Source organism: Hypanus sabinus, chromosome 6 (genome assembly GCF_030144855.1).
Source record: "Hypanus sabinus isolate sHypSab1 chromosome 6, sHypSab1.hap1, whole genome shotgun sequence".
Classification (NCBI taxonomy): domain Eukaryota; kingdom Metazoa; phylum Chordata; class Chondrichthyes; order Myliobatiformes; family Dasyatidae; genus Hypanus; species Hypanus sabinus.
Genome location: NC_082711.1, coordinates 27,794,713 through 27,817,713, shown reverse-complemented (window position 1 = coordinate 27,817,713; position 23,001 = coordinate 27,794,713). Strand labels below are relative to the sequence as shown.

Sequence of the window (23,001 nt, the reverse complement as noted above, 5' to 3'; positions counted from 1 at the left end):
GTTCAGTGGGGCAGGGACAAGCGGAAACAATGGGTTTTCCTGGACAACCAGGTTTGTGGATCTTGGGTAGCAGGTAGAAATGGAAGGTGCAGAGCATGGGAACTATGAGGTTGGTGACAGTGGATGGGAGACCCCAGAGCTAATAAGGTCAGTGATGGTGTGGGAGACAATGGCCTGGTGCTCCTTAGTAGGGTCCTGTTCAAATGGCAAGTAAGAGGAGATGTCTGAGTTATCACTGGGCCTCAGAAAGGTAGAGGTCAGTATTCCAGACTACTACAGCCGCCTCCTTATGTGCAGGTTTGATGGAGAGGTTAGGGTTAGTACAGAGGGAGTGGAGAGCAGAGCATTCAAAAGGAATGAGGTTGGAGTTGGAGAGAAGAGTGTTGAAGTTGAGACAGTTGATGTCCCATTTGCAGTTGGCAATAAAAAGATCCAGAGGAGGGTTGAAAACAGCAGAAGGGGTCTTCAGTGTAGGTAAAGAGTCCTTGCCAAAGAGGCAGGCTTGGAGACGGAGGCTGTCCAGCCTGCTGAGTTCCCTCAGCATTTTGTGTGTGTTGCTTGGATTTCCAGCATCTGCAGATTTTCCCTTGTTTGTGAGTGGATTACTACCCAGCATCTTCTGATTACTGAAGCCCTCCAGTTGCAGTATGATCCCTCTGAATTTCTGCTGTCCTTTTCCACCTTAAATTACATCCTTCCAAACTAAGTGATAAGAACTGCACACATTTCCTTGAACTCAATCAGGTTTGAAAGGCATTAATAGCTAATCATATTCAATCACCTGTACCCATTATCCTCACGCTCCTAATTCTTCCACAATCATACTCATTAGGGGTAGTTTACAGCAGGCAAAGAACCTAACAGGCAACATATCAAGCCAGTCTACTATCAATATCAGGATCATATTTAATATCACCAGCAAATGCTGTAAAATTTGTTATTACAGCAGAAGTACACACAATTAAATAGAGAATAAATTGAGTTACATTAAGAACAATCGTCTATTATAAAGTTAAAGTAAGTAGTGCAAAAAACTTCTATAGTTGTACCGTGAAGAGCATTCTGACAGGCTACATCACTGTCTGGTATGGAGGGGCTACTGCACAGGACCAAAAGAAGCTGCAGAAGGTTGTAAATCTAGTCAGCTCTATCTTGGGCACTACCCAGGACATCTTTAGGGAGCAGTGTCTCAGAAAGGCAGTGTCCATTATTAAAGACCTCCAGCACCTAGGGCTTGCCTTTTTCTCACTGTTACCATCAGGTAGGAGATACAGAAGCCTGAAGGCACACACTCAGTGATTCAAGAACAACTTCTTCCCCTCTGCCATCCAATTCCTAAATGGACTTTGAAGCTTTAGACACTACCTCACTTTGCTTTAAATATACAGTATTTCTGTTTTTGCACATTTTTAATTATCTATTCAATATATGTAATTGATTTACTTGTTATTGCATTATGTTTTATTTTAATTATCTTTTACTCTCTCTGCTAGATTATGCATTGCATTGAACTGCTGCTTTTTTTTAAGCATGTCGCACCAGACAGTCAGCCATTCTTGTCTGGCGCGTGGTGTCAGGATTGGTCTCCTTTCAGATTAGCCAGGTCACGATATGAACATTCTTGACTCGACCCTTGTATTTTTTTTTTATGAGGCCGAGTGGCTAGCTCAACACTCAACCTGGCATGGACGGAAAGCATGCTCGGGGGTGGCCCATCTTGGATTCAAACTCGGGAGCCTTCGCTCTGGAGTCTGGCGCTGATACCATTGCGCCACCAGCCGGCCGAACTGCTGCTGCCAAGTTAACAAATTTAACATCACATGCTGGTGATAATAACCCTGATTCTGATAATAAAGTAGTGAGGTCATGTTCATGGGTTCAATGTCCATTCAGAAATCAGATGGCAGAGGAGCTGTTCCTGAGCAAATAATAGCAAATTATAGTCCCTTTCCTCAGACTCCTTGGAGTTTTCACAAGAGTAAACAAAAGCAGAATATTGTTTTGGTACCTGCACTCTTAGACAACTAAGTCATATTTACCCTTCACTTTTAACCTGCAAAATTCTTTAGAGGGTTACTCGAATTACAAGCACAAATCAGACACTGCTCCACAATGCAGTACCTTATTACAAAGACACTGAAGGACGTTATTTTTAATTTAGTTATTTCTGAAAGCTAATTGATATTGTGGCTTTATGAAGTCTATTCAAATGCTGGCAAATAAGACTCCACTTACCTCACTTTTAAAAGTGAGGCTCAGACAATGAGGAAGTCTCCAATTATACGACATTTTATTGCCCATTCACAATAACTCCCAGGTAGTTTGCTAGCATTTTGCTGTGGACCATTGCATTAGATTTCAGGAGACAAATCCAAACTGGGCGAAGCTGGACTTCAAGAATATTCATACAAATGACATAAGGAACCAGAACTGGTTACAAGAATTTGGAGGAGCATGGTCTGATTGGGAATAGTCAGTTGATTTGAGAGACCCAGGTCATGCCTCACAAGCCTGATTGAATTCTTCTACAACAGACAATTGATAGGATGCAGGGCTGGGCTGAAAAGTTGGCAAAAAGGTGCAGTAATGCAACTTGAAAGGTCAAAATTAGATGGCAGAGTACAGGATTAACCAGTCAAAATGCTAGAGAAACTCAGCAGGGCAGGTAGCATCTATGGAAATCAATAAACAGCCAAAGTTTTGGGCTGAGATCCTTCATCAGGACTGGACAGAAATGGGGAAGATGCCAGAATGAGGCGGAAAGTAAGGAGTATAAACTAGAAAGTGATAGGTGAAGCCAGGTGGGTGGGAGCATGGATAAAATAAGCTAAAGGAATCTGAAAGGAAAGTAGACTATGAGAGAAAGGGGGTATTAGACAGGTGAGAAGAGGTGAAAAGAAGGGCCAGAGTTGTCAATTGAAGGGGGGGGGGGGGGGGAGAAGAGGAGTATCAGAAATTAACGAGATCTATATTCATACCATCAGGTTGGAGGTTACCTGGACGGCATGTTAGAATGGGGATTGGAATGTAGATAGTTGGCCACCAGGAAATCCTGCTTCTTTCTGATGGGCCAAAGGTGCTTGACAAAGCAATCCCACAATCTACATCAGATCTCACCAGTTTAGAGGAGGCCACATCAGGAGCAACACTGAGTATTGTGTTCTGCTCCTGTGTTCCTCATAGGAAGAATGTGGAAGCTTTACAGAGGGTGCTCTTAAGAGGATGCTGCCTGGTTCAGAGAGCATGTTTTATCAGGAAAGGTTGAATAAATTGGGCTTTCCTCTTTGGAGTGTAAGAAGAGAGATGACTTGACAGAGGTGTACAAGAGGCATTGATAAAGACAGCCAAAGCCCTTTTCTAGGGTGGACTGTATAATACATGAGGGTATAATTTTAAAGAGATTGAAAGTATGGGGGAAATCAGAGGTAGGTTTTATTACACAGAGTGATGTAGAACACACTGCTGAAGATTGTGGTAGCAGATATGCCAAGTGCATTTAAGAGTCTCTTGTACAGATTTACATTCCAAATTTACCCATTGTGGGCAAGGTGCTATAATCGATTCTTGTGTCCAAAATATTAAATATTAACTGCCCAATAGTAAAATCTCAGGTTTGGCAAAGCCAAACCACCTTCCTTCTTAGGCTTCTGTAAACTTTTTTCTACTTAATCTAGGATTTTTATTCTGCTACACATACGAGGATATTTTGGAGTCAATAATATCAAAAAAAATTAGGAATAAAAGTTAGTAATGCTTGGAATAAATATAAAAATTTGGGTAATACTATCATCTTAATAGCATTAATTCGACCAACCAATGACAAAGATAATGGGGACCACCTGGTAGTAAGTTGCTTGATTTGGTCAATAAAAAGTAAAAAATTAACTTCAAATAAATCCTTATGTTTCTTGGTAATTTTAATACCCAAATAAGTAAAATGATCTGTGACAACTTTAAATGGTAAGTGTTTATAGATTGAAACTTGCATATTTAATGGGAATAGTTCACTCTTATTAAAATTCAGTTTGTAGCCAGAAAAGCTACTAAACAGAGCAAGGGTAAATTTAGAATGTAAATCTGTACAAGATTTCTCATTGTTTTCTATTTTAAAATCTTCGCTTCCTTTTGCTTTATCTAAACTGAATAAACACAACTAATCCTATAGTTAAACATACATTACGAATATGGTTTCAATTTTGTAAATTCTTTGACTTGATTGTACAAGGCATTGGTAAGGCCAAATTTGGAATATTGTGTACAGTTCTGGTCACTGAATTATAGGAAAGATATCAATAAAGTAGAGAGAGTGCAGAGACGATTTACTAGGATGTTACCTGGGTTTCAGCACTTAAGTTACAGAGAAAGGTTGAACAAGTTAGGTCTCTATTCATTGGAGCGTAGAAGGTTGAGGGGGGATTTGATAGAGGTATTTAAAATTTTGAGAGGGATAGATAGAGTTGACGTGAATAGGCCGTTTCCATTGAGAGTAGGGGAGATTCAAACGAGAGGACATGATTTGAGAGTTAGGGGGCAGAAGTTTAAGGGAAACACGAAGGGGTATTTCTTTACTCAGAGAGTGATAGCTGTGTGGAATGAGCTTCCTGTAGAAGTAGTAGAGGCCAGTTCAGTTGTGTCATTTAAGGTAAAACTGGATAGATATATGGACAGGAAAGGAGTGGAGGGTTATGGGCTGAGTGTGGGTAGGTGGGACTAGGTGAGATTAAGAGTTCGGCACGGAGTAGGAGGGCCGAGATGACCTGTTTCCGTGCTGTAATTGTTATATGGTTATGTGATAAGATAAGTTTATCTTATCAAGCCCTATTATATCTAACTTTTTTTCAGCCCTCTTTTATGGATCAAGCCTTTGTATTATGGAAAACAAAAGGTATAACGTGTCTTTGTGATCTATTTTTAGATAACAGTTTTATGTCCTTTGAACAGCTATCCAATAAATATAATTTGCCTAAAACTTTTTTTTAAAAAGATACTTGCAAGTTAGAAATTTCTTGAACAATATGTTACAGTCTTTTCTGAAATTATGTCCAATGGACATTACGGAAAAATTTAAGCTCTGAATCCTTGCCAGAAGGGTTTAGTAGCCATCATTTAAAATATGATCATGAAAATACAACCAGGAGTATCAGAAAAAATTAAGAAGGAATGGGAAAAAGAACTTCTCTGTCTTATACCCACTGAGCAGTGGGAGAAAATTTTACAATTAGTCAATTCTTCTTCTGTTTGTGCTAAACATGCCCCAATACAATTTAAGGTTGTACATAGGGCTCACATGTCCAAGGACAAACTTGCTCGATTTTATTCTTATGTTAATCCAACCTGTGACAGATGTCATTCTGAAGTTGCTTCATTGACCCACATGTTTTGGTCTTGCCCTTGCTTGCAAAATTATTGGAAAGATATTTTCGGTACTATTTCAACAGTTCTGAATATCAAATTGCAATTTTCGGTTTACCAATGGTGGATAATAGTTGTTTATCCCCCTCAGCCCGGCGGATGATTGCATTTGTTACATTAATGGCTAGAAGATCTATCCTATTGAACTGGAAAGAAATTAATCCTCCAACTATATTTCAATGGTTTTCTCAAACTATTTCTTGTTTGAGTTTAGAAAAGACTAGAAGTGTTGTCTTTGACCCTTCAGTAAATTTGAAGAAACTTGGAGACCATTTATTCAACATTTTCATACGAGCTGAACTGACTTTTCCTAAACCTTACTTTTATTATCCTTAATTATTTGGATAGAGGTTCGGAGTTATTGACGCTACTGTGTATATTTGACATAATGCAATGGCCCATGTTGGTTAGGTTTTTTTTTCTTTTTTGGGGGAGGTTCTTATTTACCCCATTTTTCATAATTACTATGAGTTTGGGAGGTTATTATATAAGGATTATCATCTATTTGTATTTATACCTTAACCTATTAATTATGCACTCTCAAGCTCTCTGTATTCATGTTTCATTTATGTTTGTTTAAAATAAATAAAAAGATTTAAAAAGAAAAAAAGTCTCTTACACAGGCACATGGAGGAAAGAAAATAGAGCAATGCAGGGGGGAAGGGCTAGATTGATCTTGGAGTAGGTTAAAAGGTTGGCATAACATTGTGGGCTGAAGGGCCAGTACTGTGATATACTGTTCTATTTTCTATGTACACAACAACCCAGTTTTATTTTTATTGATTTGGTCTATTTATTCCTGATTTAATTACTTTAATTCCAGAAGGAAAAAAGGACCACTATGAAAATAATTTTAAATTCTGCTCAAGAATTCTAAACAGTCTAATCAGATAAAGTCATGTTATCAAATATCACCACATCCCACTCATTTTTTTTTAAATCACATCCCAACCCCTCTTAACGTATGGCACAAATAAGGTGACAATGGATGAAATCACATTGATTCTAATAATTAAAGCAAATTAGCAGAGCAACATTAAGCAAAATAAGAAAAATGGAAAAGATTATCACTTAATACTTTCCTCAAGATTCTCAACCCTCATTCTTTTGCCTCATCCATCTTAAACAATTATTCGAATCCTAGATTCTACTACAGGAGGAAACATCCTCTCCCCATCCAATCACAACCTACACAAAATCTTTTTTGATTAATGAAAGAAGCTTCTCGATAGCTACATCAAATACAAGCCATGTTTGTCCAAATTTTCCTTCATGGCTCTTGCAATAGCAATCTAGCAAACTTTCACCAAACTGCTTCAAACATATTTACTTTCGTTCATTATGTGCACTGTGTCGTTTGATCTGGCAATCATTGTCTTTCCATGACCATTCTTGGCGATGTGTTTTATATATATGTGTATATATATATATATATATATATATAAAACAGAAATGGCTTGCCATCGCCTTCTTCTGGGTAGAGTGTTTACACGATGGGCGACCCTGGCTATTATCAATACTCCTCAGAGACTGGCTGGCTGGCATCAGTGGTCGTGTAACCAGGATTTGTGACATGCATCAGCTGCTCACAACTGTCCACTACCTGTTTCCATTGCTTCACATGACCCTGATCAGGGAGGGTGGCTAAGCAGATGCTACACCTTCCTCAAGGTGACCTGCAGGGTACTAGAGGGAAGTATCTCCTTTGATAGAGATAGCTCCACACTTCCCATCCAAACATATTTACATACTTCCTTAAGTAAGGAGACAATACAAAGTACTTCACATAATATCACCAATGTACTATACAACCTAGCATAACCTTTATTATATTCCCTTGGCAAAAAACAGTAACATTATATTACCTCTTGCACTTTTCATTACAAAATGCCATTGAAAAAGCTGGCTCTCAAACCAAAGCCCTTAATGCTATTCCCTCACCCACTTAATTCCCTGCAGGCTATTCAATCATAAATACCTTTCTCCTCCCCCTTACAATTCTCCAACCACTCACATTGGAGCTAGTTTGTAGTAGGTAAATAGCCCAACAGTCAGAATATATTTCAAATGTGGTGTGAACAGAAGCACCAAAACAAAGCCTACACGTTCACAGGGAGAACATGCAAGCTTCGCACAAACAGTACCAGAAGTGAGGACTTAACTTGGTCTAAGGATAAGAGACACACTTGCACTACCTGCGCTACACTGCCATTATACACAGCAGCTAATACTAACCAAGTGATTCAAGCAATCGGATTTCCGAGGCTCTCTGCAACTCAAAAGTTCTGCAGTCTGTCAGCATTTTTATATCTTCCCTGCCAAAAGGGCAGTTTCAAATTTTACACCAAATGCCAGATCTTTACGTACACTAACAATATTCCACTAACCTCCTCATATCCTCTTCACAAACTGACTTTCTGCCCAGCCAAAAATCATAATTGCCCATCTCCAACGAATTCACTGATCACTAATGGTGGCAAGGGTAATACTTCACCTCCTGCAGGACGCATTCACCCAAGCCAGCTTACAAATCATGTGATGCAATCCAAAAGATAATCAGTTGACATCAGACAGGTGACTGAAGATGCTGCCAAGGACTGAACCTGGGGTTTTGAAGTAAGCCACAAACTTTGGACAGCATTCTCCCTTGGACCAACAGGAGAGTGGCAATTACAAAAGAGCCTCAGAAGTCAGCTTCACTCTTGAGGAACAATAAAAGATGGTGGAAAAGATAATGAAGGAAATCACAGAAAAGGTCTGAAAGGGAAAAATGTGACTGAAGGTCAGAATCAGGTTTAATATCACTGGCATGTTATGAAATATGCTGTCCCTGTGGCAGCAGTATAGTGCAATACATAACAGAAAAAAAGTATATAAATATATATTAAATAGTTAAATTAAATTAGCAAAAAAATAAGTAACATATCCTCCACAATCACCACCAGCGCAGCTGCACCACAAGGCCGTATGCTTAGCTGCCTGCTGTACTTGCTTTATACTGTGACTATGACTGTGGATTTGCACTTAGCTACAATGTCATATTTAAGTTTCCTCTAAATGCCTACAAGGAAATGAATCTCAAGGTGACTGATACGTATTTTGATAATAAATTTACTTTGAACATGAAAATATTTCACCAACTCCCATCATGTTCAAAGTAAATTTATTATTGATGTACTTAAGACACCACGTTCTATTTTTTGAATTTGTGTGAAGAACATAATTTCATCTTAAAGTCTCCCCAAAAGATACTTTTGCTATAGGGGTGATGCTCACAACAATCTGTTGATCTAGATTAGTACTCAAATAGCTAAAGCAGGAAATCAATCCACATTTCTGATTCACTTCAGTGATTCCAAATGAGTCACAGCAAAGAGCAGTATAAAACAGCAAAGAGCAGCTAGATAAATACAACTGCATAATTAATAGGTTTACCTTTTAGTGTCAAAGCTCTGAAATTTCCCCCATACCTCAAACTTTCTCAATGCCTTTAAGACATACAACCTTCCGAGTCTCCTTATATCCTCTGCGTGTTAACTTTGGTAATGCCTGCGAAGTTGTTTGGATGTTTTTCCCAGTTTAAATAATAGTGATAAGCTAGAAAGGGCCAGGGTAAAATTTCAACATTTATAAGCCTTAACATGGAGGAGGCTCAGTTCTCAAATAAACCTTGACCATGAAACATGTTGTGATGAAGTCCATATGCAAACACTGACTTGCAAAATTCCTTGAAGCAGGAGTTTGACCCTGTGGTTCAAAGATCAATGTACAGAAAGGTTGTTAAAGCATGACATTTATCAGGGCCATAGTGGTCTCCTGAACTATTACTTCAAACTATTACTCCATACCAAAGCTGGTCTAAATTTCAGAAGCTTTTATTTTGGAATAAGACCATTTGGCCTATCTAGTCTGAACTAGCATTCCATTCTGGCTGATTTATTATCCCTCAACACCACTCTTCATTTTCTCACACGTACTGTACTAGCAACAGTCTTAGGCACTACAGTGGAGCGGCAAGCAAGTTTGTAAATCTGGTGGGAGCAAAGATTATTGGGAATAGCAAGGGTCAAGGAGGGCCAGCTGGCAGATAAGTGCCAGCGGCAGGGGTGAAGTGCAGGTGCAGACACATCCAGCCCTGAGACAACAGTCAAGGTCATATGATTCCAAATAAGTGGTTTATTGATCATTACACAATGTCTCTCCGGTAATCCTGCTCCCTCCCTCTCCTCTTTTTCCAACCATGATTCCCCACTCTGTACCTTAGAGGATTTTTTAAATTGTAAGGGATATAGATAATATGAATGGTCAGTTTTTCTCCAAGTGTTTAAAGTGACAAAAAAGATTCAAAGGGGACATTAGACATAGGAGCAGAATTAGGCAATTTGGACCATTGTGTCTGCTCCACCATTCTATCACAGCAGATTTATTTTCCCCTCGACCCCATTCTCCTGCTTTCTTCCCTGTAATCTTTGACACCCTTACTAATCAAGAACTTGTTTTAAATATACACAATGACTTGGCTTTCACAGCCATCTTAATTCCACAGATTCACCACCCTCTGGCTAAAGAAATTCCTCATCTCTGTTACTAAAGGGATGTCCTTGTACTTCAAGGTGTACAAGACTGCCGACTGTAGGAAACATCCTAGCCATGACCACTCCAACGGCATCATTCAATATTCAATAGGTTTCAATGAGAGCTCCCCCACCCCACATTCTTCAAAGCTCCAGCAAGTACAGGCAAAAGCCATCAATGACTCCGAGACACAAGAGGCAAGTTTTGCCACACAATATGCAATGGTGGCAATATGCAAAAGCAAACTGAGGAAATGGTAGAAACGAGTGCAATTATTATACTTGAGAAACAATTGAATGAGTAATAGATTTGAAAGGCTTAGAAATGTTGGCCAAACACAGGGAAAGGCAACCAACTTGCATTGGGACATTGGCTGGCATAGACGAGTTGGGCAGAAGAGCCTGAGTCCATGTCATGTCGGGCACTGGCATTAAGAGCTGAAGAGCCTGTTCAGCTCACAATGCCGGCGCCAAACATGATGCTAAATTAAACTAAATGTCTCAAGCCTGCACAAAATCCATATTTCCATTCCTTGCATTTACACGAGTCTATCTAAAAGCCTCAAACACCTCCACCACTACCCCGGCAGCCTATTTTAGGTACCTGCCACTCAAAATCAACCTTCCCCTTTTTACCTTAAATGCAGGTCTTCTAATACTTAAGATCTCTACTCTGGAAGAACAAATCTGTCTGCATAACTGTCACTCAGTTCTTTGAAAGCATATGTTTTGAATCTCACTGAAGAGGAACAATTTCATTTTAAAGTCTCATCTAAGACACTCTGCTATATATATTTTGATCCAGATTAGTGCTCAAATACCTAAAGGAGCAATTCAATCCACTTTTCTCAAAATTTCTTTCAAAATGATTCTAAACTGCATCTCCCCATGTAACAAAGTACAAAAGACACTTCCTTGTTTGTGTCCTTAGCTTTCAAACCTTCTTTAAAAACTACAGATTTAGAATTGTTTGTTACAATCTCAAAAAGTATTTCTGTACAAATACTCTCCTCCCTTGAGCCCTTTAAGATTTCACAAGTTAAGCAAAATATATCAGTGCGTCAGCTAAAGTTATCAGCTGAAGCACACAATTTATTAGAACCAAACCATTGTTCGATTTTACAAATCAACGAATCATATCCCATTACTATCAAGGCTTTAAAAATTCAGATGGTTGTGGCCCTGGATCTTTTAACAGTCGTAGGAACACACTGTACCAACTTTCTATATAACTACATTCCTGAACTAATGAATCAGAAAGAAACAAATGTGGAATGCTGACTTCTGAACAACTAACCAGTTCTGAACCATTATGCAATAGTAACGCGTTGACTAGGCAACCGCGGGCGAAATACACCGATTGTATCTAAAACCAGATCAAAACTCGATACACAAATAAGTAAGTGACTATTTATTATATGGTGGTGAGAGGAAACACAAGGAATCTGTGTTCCTGCCTGCCTGTACCAGATGGAAGCAGAATGGATCGGACTGGTGGGGATCAAGCGGTGATAGTTTACCACAGTCATAAGACCGCTGCAAACAGCATTATGACAGGGATCATCCGTCGGAGGCCAAGGCCAAACCCTGAAATCGCAGTGCCCGGTGGAAGGGTAGGGTACAGTTCAACTGGCACATGAGCCCGCCGCCGCTAGGAAGACGAGGGTCGGCACACACCGAGCGAGAGGCCGCGCCGCCCGCGATTCTCGCCACCCACCAACCCCTCTCGGGTGCCTACCACCGCCCCCAAAACCTCCTACACGGACGGGGAAGGTGAAGACTCGGCTTCCCCAGTGCACCCGTCACCCCCATTTTGTTCTCCCAGGCCGCTGTTTCGCTGCGGCTCGTCGGCCGCGCAGTCCGCCATGGCGGAGCCCGGAGCCCGGGCCCCGGTCATCCTCTCACCTCCTGAGCCCGTGCCCTCCTATCCACAGTCAACCGCTTCAACCTCCACTCGCTGCCACCTCCAGACCGATCTAAAACATCCGCTGAGCAGCAACCAGAGAGGAGGGAGGGAGGGAGGGAAAACACGCAACCTCTGCGCTCACTTCCGCCTCTCTTATTACGTCAGCTCGTTGTCACCGGGCCGCTGCCACTCCGTGACGTTGTGAGGGAAACTTCTAGAAATTGCGAGAAAAGCGTTCGTTCATTTATCACCTCCCATTCATCGTAGGTCTGTGTTAGTCTCCTTGCATTGTTCATGTGCTCATTAGAGTGAAGCATCCCCTTCCCTTTCTGTTCACTTCTCCGTCTTGGGTCACCCTGAGAGGAAGTTGGAGATCCACTAACTACTCGGTGGGTAAAAAACAAACGGCGCTTGAGTTTCTTGGGAAGAGGTGGTAGGGGACATAAAAGGCCTAAAGATGATGATAATGCAGAGACTGCAAAGGGGAAAAAAAACCTTCCTTCAACAGAAAATACGACAAGTCGTACATAAAATAATGGCTTTAATTTGACTGGTGACCCACATGCTCCAAGCCCTCTGTGTGTGACATATGGAGACAAGTTGTCTAATGAGGCAATGAAGCCCTCAAAATTACTTTGGCACCTTGAGTCCAAGCACCCTGCACTTACAAGACAAACCCGTTGAGTTTTTTGAGTGGAAAAAACGTGAACAAGCGGGACAGAAGCAAGTGCTGAGAGCCACCACCTCCGCAAATGCTGCTGCTCTGAGAGCGTCGTAGTGGCTAGCGGTGTTGCTAAGGCTAGAAGCCTTTCACTGTTGGTGAAGAATTGATTCACCTGCTGCCAGGGACATGCTCTGTGAACTGTTGGGAGAAGCTGCAGCTAACAAGATGGCACAGGTTTCTCTTTCGGCTACCACAGTTTCAAGGGGAATCGATGACCTAGCAGAGGACATCGAAGCACAGCTGTTGGAACGGCTTAGCGAGTCACCATGGTATGCTACCCACGTTGATGAGTCTACCAATGTGGACAACAAGGCAATACTGCTGGTTTATTTGCGATATATATTTCAAGACGATGTGCACGAGGATATGTTGTGTGCACTGCCGCTGCCAACTAACACAACTGGGGCAGAACTATTCAAGTCTTTGAATTACTACACGTCAGGCAATCTGGACTGGTCATTCTGTGTTGGAATATGCACAGATGGGGCTGCAGCTATGACTAGACAGCTGTCTGGTTTCACTACACACTGTGTCATACACAGGGAAATGCTAGTTAGCTGAAAAATGTCACCTGATCTTAACAGCATATTAGTGACGTTGTTGAAGTTATCAATCACATCAAAGCAAAAGCCCTTAACTCACGTTAGTTTGAGCAGCTTTGCGAGGAAAAGGATGCACAAACGCCTTCTCTTACACACTGAAGTCAGGTGGCTATCAAGGGGGAGAGCCCTGGCCAGGGTTTTTGAGTTAAGAGAGCCGCTGCAGAGATATCTTTCAGGAAAAAAGTCACCACTGGCAGCACACTTCCGTGATGAGTGGATAGCAAAACTCCCTTATCTGTGTGACGTCTTTAACCTGCTCAATTTGTCCCTTCAGGGGAGCATGACAACTGTCTTCAAGTTGGCAGATAAAAGTGCTTTCAAAGCCAAACTGGAACTGTGGGGACTGCAAGTGGACAGGGGCATATTTGACATGTTGCCAACATTAGCTGGGATTTTGGGAGAGACTGAGACTGCACCGTCCTTCTCACAGCTGGTGCGCGATCACCTATCTTCGCTGTCGACAGAATTCGAGCATTAATTCCCAACCACAAACGACCCAAGACGTGCAAAGGAATAGGTCGGTGACCCACTTGTGAATGTCCCTGGTGAATCATCCATGTCAGCGCAGGAAGATCATCAACTCCTCGAGCTTGCAAATGACGGTGGGCTGAAAAGTATGTTTGACATAACATCCCTGCTGGCATTCTGGATCAAAGTTAAGGCTGATTATCCTGAGATGGCCACGAAAACACTGAAAACGTTGCGTCCATTTCCAAATGTGTTTTTAATATCCAAACGTTACTTAAAATGTTATGATTCTATTGACTTATAATTGACTTAATCACTATATTCATGCGAGGAAAATATGCGCTGTGTGTTTAATATTTAATTCTAGATAAACCCTTTCAGAAACGAAATTGAGTGTATTAGCCACTTATAAGTGACTCATAGTTGACTTATCACCTATACTCTGGTCGTGATTAACACCACCACCTTTCCCCCCCCCCCCCCCCCGCCCGTCGGCTGGTCTGCAAGAATATTGTCAATGTTAAACCAGTCCGCAGTGCAAAAAAGGTTGGTGACCCCTGCACTACAACACATAACATTTTTAAACGTCCTACAATACTTTGGATTGCAAGGGGAAAACATGTCTGGGTACCAGAGTAACAAACACAAAAATGTTGGAGGAACACAGCAGGTCAGGCAGCATCTATGGAGAAGAATAAACATTCCACCCGAGTAGCCTCCAACCTAACAGCATGAACATTGATTTCTCGAACTTCCAGTAAGTTTTCCCACCTCTTCCTTCTTGACAATTCCCATTCTGGCTCCCCTTTTATCCCTTCTCACCTGCCATTGCCTTGTTCAGGTGCCCCTCCACATTCTCCCATGGTCCACTCTCCTCTCTTACCAGATTCCCTCTTCATTCCTTTACCTTTTCCGCCTATCACCTTCGGGCTTCTTACTTCACCCCCCCCCCCCACTCACCTGGTTTCACCAATCACCTTCCACCCTCCCTGCCCACCACACCTTCTTATTCTGGTTTCTGCCCTCTTCATTTCCAGTCCTGATGAAGGGTCTTGGCCTGAAACATCAGCTGTTTATACCCCTCCATGAATGCTGCCTGATTTGCTGAGTTCCTCCAGCATTTCATGTTTGTTGCTCTGGATTTCCAATGTCTGCAGAATCTCTTGTGTTTGGCGTTGATAATGAAGTTGCACGCAGCAGGCCAGCCAATAGTTGCTTAAAGGAATTAAGGATGTTTGATGATCCAAACCTCAGTTCTGCAACAAACCCACAATTTACAGTGACTTTTGTCTTTGTGCACCTACAATAGGCATCTCAAGGCATTGGGCAAAATCTACCAATGCTGTCTATGCTAATTCCTCTATGATGAACTGGACGAATAAGTGAACCAACATCAGTGTCCTCTCCCACGCCAATACACAGTACTGAAATCCTAATTTGCTTCACTGGTTATGCTTCTGCTGTTATGAGATTCTTGAATGAACCTCTTGTAGGATAAAGATGAACTCTTGATCTCTCACTCTACCTGGTGGCCCTTGCACTTGTATTTTTGTTGACCCACACTGCTCTTTCTCTATAACTGTTACACTATATTCATTCTGTTTTACTTTGTTCTACCTCGACATAGAATCAGAATCGGGTGCATTATCGCCAATATTTGTCATAAAATTTGTTGTTTTGCGGCAGCAGCAGAGTGCAATATGTAAAAAGGTACTATCAATGACAATATGAAATACAGTAAAAATAAGTAATGCAAAAAGAGAGCAAACTCGTGAGTTCATGGGTTCTTGGCATGTTCCGTTTGGAAATCTGATGGTGGAGGGGAAGAAACTGTCCCTAAAACATTGAATGTGAGTCTTTGGGCTCCAGTGCCTCCTCCCTGATGGTAGTAATGAGAGAGCATGGCCTTTTTAAAAAGAGCAATGATCTGTCTGTTGGCACACAAAATGTTTTAGTACATGGAGTAATAATAAACCAGTATCAAGTACTTCACCTACCTTATACCAGACTCCTGAAGCCAACACTCTATTTGTAGGAAGAAATTACCAGAGGAAAAGATTTAGAGATGTGCTTAAAGTTCCATAAAAATATGCAATGCCCCCACTGACTCTTGGCCCAGCTCTGAAGCAGAGAAGGAGGATTTGGTTGTTCTGAGAAACTTGCGTCCATGGTTCATGTAGGAGTCATGAATCATTTTTCTATTGGTTGGAGCCATGATTCTATTTTCTGTCTGCATTATTTTTGTGGTGTGTTTATTATGGTAATCTGTCATGTGCGTTGGAGGTGGTAGAAGCAACTGAGTGTAGTTACATATTCACGCTTAATTAGTTTAGTTGAGGAGGTAAGCCACGGGGTGATATTTTTTCATTGACCACTAATTTAGTTCAATAGCTTAGTTATGCTAATTGGGACATTATTGAATGTTAAAATTGCAATATTGCTAATTTAGTTTTGTTAGTTTTTTTGTCACTATAACATCCATCTTTGCTGGTCTCATAATAAAACATTGAAAGCACCTTTTTCAACTTTGGAATATCATTATTGTGGAAACGCATCATACAGTGCTGATCTCCTGGCTTAGACTCTCAGCACTTTGTTTGTTTTAAAGTAATCGCTACACTTTTGGAGCACACAAAAGTCCTGCATGGATTACAAAGTGAATACACCTCACGAAACTATCTACCTGCCTGCCCAGTCAATCTTGGCTGTCTTAACAAAAAACTTCAAAATTGTTTGGTGGTCCTTTTCACAGCTCCGCTTTTATGAATATAAAACAATCAATGTATCTTCCATTGACAACAATTGGTGATAGAAGGGTGATGGAGTTCAGCCAAACATCCTGGAACATTCAGATTTTGGAGTAGCTTCATGTTCCTGGGTGTCAACATCTCAGAGGATCTACCCTGGGCTGAACACACTGATGCAGTCATGACATAAGGATGCCAGCACCTATACTTCATTAGGAGTTTGAGGAGATTTAGTATGTCACCATCTTTAAGGGCCTTCACCATTCAGGACATACCCTCTTCTCATTACTACCAGGGAGGAGGTACAGAAACCTGAAGACCCACGCTCAATGTTCCAGGAACTGTTTCTTCCCCTCTGCCCTCAGATTTCTTGATAGGCCAGGAACACTTAAACACTGCCTTGCTATTCCACTTTAGCATTATTTATTAACATTATTGTGATGATGTTTTTTAAAATTCCAACTTATAGTACTTTTTTGTGTATTTACATTGTACTGCTGCCACAAAACACCAAACTTCACGGCATATATCAGTGATAATTAACCTGATTCTGATTCTGAACCTCCTTAATAAGCAATGGCCTTTTGCAAGCCCCTGGACCCTCGGATAACTATTCCTATTGCATATCACAACCTCATTATCAGGATGATGTTTTGGACTAAGCACATGCTGAAAATGTGCTTCAATTCCTGTCCCTATTTTCATTATCTTGGCACCTGAAAGTCACTGTCGCATCAACATTTAAGGAGAAATGAGAAAGCTTACTAGAGGATAAGGGTAGTATTGAAAATGGGAACAGGAAATGTGGATGGATTTTTAAGCCTTTTAAAGTTGGAGGAACAACATCTCATATACCGTCTGGGTAGTCTCCAGCCCCTTGGTATGAACATCGAATTCTCCAACTTCCGGTAATTCCCTCCCTCTCCCTTCCCCCATCCTACCTGTGGTGAACTACATATACCTGATTGGACACACCTCCTGCTGACTGCTCCTGTGGCTCCTCCCACAGACCCCTGTATAAAGGCGATCAAGGCCTGAGCCCGGCCTCTCAGTCTCCAGGATGTAGTATGGTGGTCACTCACTGTTTGTTCCTTCTTCCAGTCAATAAAAGCCGATATCTGGCCTTATGTCTCAGAGTGAGTTATTGATGGTGCATCTCTACCTTCACTCTGTCTCCTCTTCCAGCTGCCTATCACCTCTCATGACTCTGCCTTCTTCTACTACCCATAGTGCTTTCCCCTTAGATTCCTTCTTCACCTCTCCTGCCTATCCCCTCCCTGCTTCCCTTCCCTCACTGCTTGATCTTTCCACTGATTGGTTTTCCACCCTCCCCCCACCTTCTTTATAGGGCCGCTGCGCCCTCCTTCTTTAGTCCTGACGAAGGGTCTCGACCCAAAACGTTGACTGCTTCTTTCAACGGATGCTGCCCGACCTGCTGAATTCATCCAGCTTTTTTGTACGTCTGGATTTTTAAGCTACTTCTTGAGGGATAAATATTCTTATGGACTGAAGGTACAACAGATTTTCCTTGCCAGCCATGACTCCAGTGAGCCCTGATTTTATTCTCATTGTGTACATAACAGCTGGGTTCAGGGTGACGGGATACTCTCAGACAACTGAGCATGTGAGATCTTAAAGCAGATATTTTAACTTTACATTTCAGTCAGATTTCTCTGTACCATCTTTTGCAACCAGAAGTTGGTGGAGCAACACAGAAGTTAGTACACCACCAAGAAAGTTATTTGAATTAGAGGTCTGCATGCCATCAATTTTTTTAGTGGCTGGAGTGACCCAGAAAGAAGCTCTAAGTATATAAAATTTACTCCTTGGGGGTTCATCTGCCCTCTTGCTGTTATCACAATCAGCCTTTCAATTGCTGGAGTTAAACTCATATGGAATATAATATAATGCCATTGGTGATTGACTTTCTTATTTCCATTAAGCCCCATCTGCCCATGGCATATGACTGTCATGCTGTAGGAATCCTAGCCAGTAAAATAGGCACAAACACAAACTTTACCATTTTACCTATCTATCAACCTTGGCTGGGGGTGGGATTGAAATATTAACATATACCAGCACTATCATCAAAATACACTGAAAGCTTTCAGCTTAGTGTTTTTTTTGTGTGTTAACGGAAAATGTCGGTGGCTATGAGGCCAATTGCCAACATCTGTAAGAGAAGTGAAGTACTGCATTATTGATACTGAATTAGGGAGATACATGCACTTTAATAGTGAATTGTCATGTGCCACTCCTTTTCCCAGCAGTTCAGATTTTACAGCAGTACATCCCAATGAAGTAATAGTTGAGCCTTGATAAATCACAGAGTAATAACTAGAGTTACAAAGATTAATTATGCTATAACAATGACAACAACCACCCATATTGCTACAGATTGTTTAACACAGCAAAACTTCTCTAGATGTCTTCCAGGAGCATTATCAAACATGACAGGTCTTAACAAGTAGCTTAAGGTTCCATACCCAGAGAGATTAACTTTTAGGTTGATGAAAAGTACAAGGGAAGTGGATGAATGAGTTAGAGTGAGGTTAACAGTTTTGAGCAACCTTAAGTACAAGTAGGATGGAAAGTTTGAGGTCAGGAATGATTTGGAATAGCAAAGTCTCAAGATTACAAAAGTTCAGCCGCAGAGTAGTTAAACGATGCAATGATATATTCTGGTCAAAATGGCGCCAGCAAACGTCAATTCCTTGGGCGACATCTTACAGATAGTAAATTATTTCACTTTTTCTAAACATTTTACATTCTTTATATCAATCATGTTTAAGAAAATATTGGAGCCTGTGACAAACAGTTCGGAATTGAGTCGATTGATCTAACTCTCCGCTGTGCCCAAGAAATTTTCAGGAGAGGATTACAAATAGTAGACCAGACACAGGGTGCAGGGTTATGATCGACTCTATTTCTCGCCTATCAAAACGTCAAGGAAGAGGGAAACATCGAGGCGAATGTGGAGGAGGCTTGATCGGCAGTCGCTCTTAATGGTGTCGCTCCCCACAGGAGGCTGCGACAGGTCGGATGTCGCTCCCCACGGGAGGCTGCATCAGGCCAGAGGTCGCTCCCCAAGGGCGGCTGGATTGGGACAGACGTTGCTCCCACAGGAGGGCACATCACGTCGGATGTCGCTATCCATGGGAGGCTGCGCCAGCTGGAAAACGCACCCCATGGGAAGCTGCATCAGGCTGAAAGCCCCCCCCCCCCTCCATGGGAGGCTACATCTTGGCAGATGAACACCCCACAGAAGGACTGAGTTCAAGCTGATGGCTGTCCTCGATGTTGACGGAGGATGTTTTTGAAATTCCGATTCATATGTGACTATTATTGGTGTGGACTGGAGTTTATTTTATATTGGTCTCCTTCAGTTTCAGATTGGCGGGTGGGCAATATGTCTTTTTTTGGGGGTTGAGGAAGGGATTGGATGTTTGAAGCTATTGTTGCGTTTTTTACAAAGCTCTATAACTTCGTTTGAATGCAGTAGTTGAAAAAGTGTTCCTCATTCACTTTTTAATGAATATTTTTAAATATGGTATTTAGTGCCCCCTGGTGGATTCCTGCAAAATTTAAAAATTGGCTTTGAAGTTCAAACTCTATTTCAAATAAATATCATGATTGTAGTATAAAGGAACAATTAACAGCTTTCAATGTATTTACTATATTTTATAACAACACTTGTAAAGATAAAGAAAACCTATGATAGCATTCTAAGATGGGCAAAATGCAATAAAAAGGAATAAATCCAACATAATTAAGGCAGGCGGTTTCTCAGCCATTATGATTAACATTGAAGTTACAATCAACTTATAACCATATAACAATTACGGCACAGAAGTAGGCCATCTCGGCCCTTCTAGGTTAGCTTACGCAATAACGAGAAAGTTACTAACTCTTGTCTCACAGAGGTGACTAAGATACAGAAGAAGCTAAATGACTTGGGAGGATAGGTCCAAGAGGAACAACGTGCGGCTGGTCAACTTACCACCAGGCTCTGAAGGCAACGATCCAAGAGGTTACCTCCAGAAGATGCTGCCTAATTGGATTCCAGCACTCCATTGGAGATCGGTAGAGCACATAGGATCTTTTCCAACAACACCACAAGACCGCAGACCATGGTCTTTAGGCTTCTGTGGTACACCAACCAGCAGGCTATCCTGGAGGGCGCGAGGAAAGCCAAACCTACTCTCCCTGATGCCACCCAGCTGCAGTTCTTCGCCAACTACAAACCCGGCATGAATCAGGAATGGCAGGGATACAGGGAGATTCGCACTATACTTCAACAGAAGGGTATTGACTCATTCCTCATATACCCGGCGATTTTGAGAGTGAATATCAAGGGCATGAAGATGTCGTTTAACTCGGCAGAGGAAGCGAAAGAAGCTCTGAAATCATCGGTGCTGGGAGATATGGAAGAAGACCCTGGGCAAAGTCCACACGCCCCTCAGGAGGAGATGGAACTGCATTAAGAGCTCGGACCAGTCTGTGTGTGCAATCTAACAGGCACGGGCAAGTTAGCATCCTCGGTGTGAAGTGTTCTGGTCATTCTTTTATTGGATAGTCTTTCGATGCACTTTTGTGTTTTGTTAACTAAGGGGCCAGTTTGTTTCTGCTTATTGCAGGTCAGAGTTTTAAGTTAATGGCTCAGTTAATTTGTTAGTACAAGGATAATATGGTAAGGTGAAATAAGTCCGACTAGAATATACTTTTTATCTTTTACTTTTTAAGGTGATATTCAACACACCCAAATGTCATACTTCATCAAGAATGAAACTGAAAGCAGCAGTGTGTTCTGAATAACTTAAGTTGTACATGTTCATTTTGGGTTATGTCTCCAGTAGACTTGTTTACATTCCTGGGTGCCAGATAAGACGTTACTGGCGTCATCGCTAAGCAACGGTCTCCCACGAGCAAGCTGTTGGGGTCTTGATTATGTGTTATACTATATTTGAGATGGGAATGGTTTTGATTACACAGTATAGGTTAACAGGTTTGACCAGGTTCTTGTCTCTTTGATATGCTTGTCTATGAGAACCGCTTTTGCTTTTCTAATTTGTTGGTGCTAGAGGGGGGCAGTTAATGTTCAGTGTCTGACATTGCTAAGTGACACTCACAGATGTTACAAAGGGTTGAATGCAAGGGGTGATGGGGGAATGGGAAGGGGGTAACTCAGGGATCTGCCACCAACTTACAACAACAGATCCAGGGGAAGATGAGCAACACAGAAAATCTTACTATTGTATCATTTCGTGTTAGAGGACTAAACTCTCCCTACAAGTGTTCAAAGGCTTTAGATTTCTTACGCAGAAAGAAAATAGATATCGCGCTGTTACAGGAAACACATCTTAAACCTAATGACATTCCCAGGGTTCAAAACCGCTTTTATAAACCCGTTGTGGCATCAGCTGATGGTATTCATACAAAAGGAGTTATGATATTAATGAGACATAGTATTAATGTATCAATTCAAAGCACTGGCGCCGACAATGAAGGACGTCTAGCTTTCTGTTGTACATCCATTCAGGGTAAAAAAAGTTGCATTCATTAGCCTATATGCCCCAACTATATCCAAGGTTGAATTTTTCTCTCAATTACCTCACAATTACTGAAATTAAGTGACTACCAACTATATGTTCGTTTGGACATAAATGCTTTGGTAAACAATAACCTCGATAAATCATCGTCAAAACATAGAACATAGAATAGTACAACACATTACAGGCACTTTGGCCCAAAATGTTGTGCCGACCCTCAAACCCTGCCTCCCATATAACCTCCCCACCTTAAATTCCTCCATATACCTGTCTAGTAGTCTCTTAAACTTCACTAGTGTATCTGCCTCCACCACTGACTCAGGCAGTGCATTCCATGCACCAACCACTCTCTGAGTAAAAAAACCTTCCTCTAATATCCCCCTTGAACTTCCCTCCCCTTAACTTAAAGCCATGTCCTCTTGTATTGAGCAGTGGTGCCCTGGGGAAGAGGAGCTGGCTATCACTCTATCTATTCCTCTTAATATCTTGTACACCTCTATCATGTCTCCTCTCATCCTCCTTCTCTCCAAAGAGTAAAGCCCTATCTCCCTTAATCTCTGATCATAATCCGTACTCTCTAAACCAGGCAGCATCCTGGTAAATCTCCTCTGTACCCTTTCCAATGCTTCTACATCCTTCCTATAGTGAGGCGACCAGAACTGGACACAGTACTCCAAGTGTGGCCTAACCAGAATTTCGTAGACTTGCATCATTACATCGTGACTCTTAAACTCTATCCTTCGACTTATGAAAGCTAACACCCCAAAAGCTTTCTTAACTACCCAATCTACCTGTGAGGCAACTTTCAGGAATCTGTGGACATGTATCCCCAGATCCCTCTGCTCCTCCACACTACCAAGTATCCTGCCATTTACTTTGTACCCTGCCTTGGAGTTTGTCCTTCCAAAGTGTACCACCTCACACTTCTCTGGGTTGAATTCCATCTGCCACTTCTCAGCCCGCTTCTGCATCCTATCAATGTCTCTCTGCAATCTTCAACAATCCTCTACACTATCTAC

General features: G+C 41.5%; 1 protein-coding gene across 1 annotated transcript in view; it reads right to left on the bottom strand.

The window, feature by feature from the left end:
- The window catches only part of dnajb6b (DnaJ heat shock protein family (Hsp40) member B6b), a 99,733-nt gene extending 87,686 nt beyond the window's left edge, over nucleotides 1–12,047 (bottom strand). Inside the window, exon 1 of the mRNA XM_059971879.1 lies at nucleotides 11,892–12,047. The gene's annotated coding sequence lies outside the window, so the exon portion shown is untranslated. The remainder of the gene's footprint in view (nucleotides 1–11,891) is intronic.
- Between the last annotated feature and the right edge of the window lie 10,954 nt (nucleotides 12,048–23,001).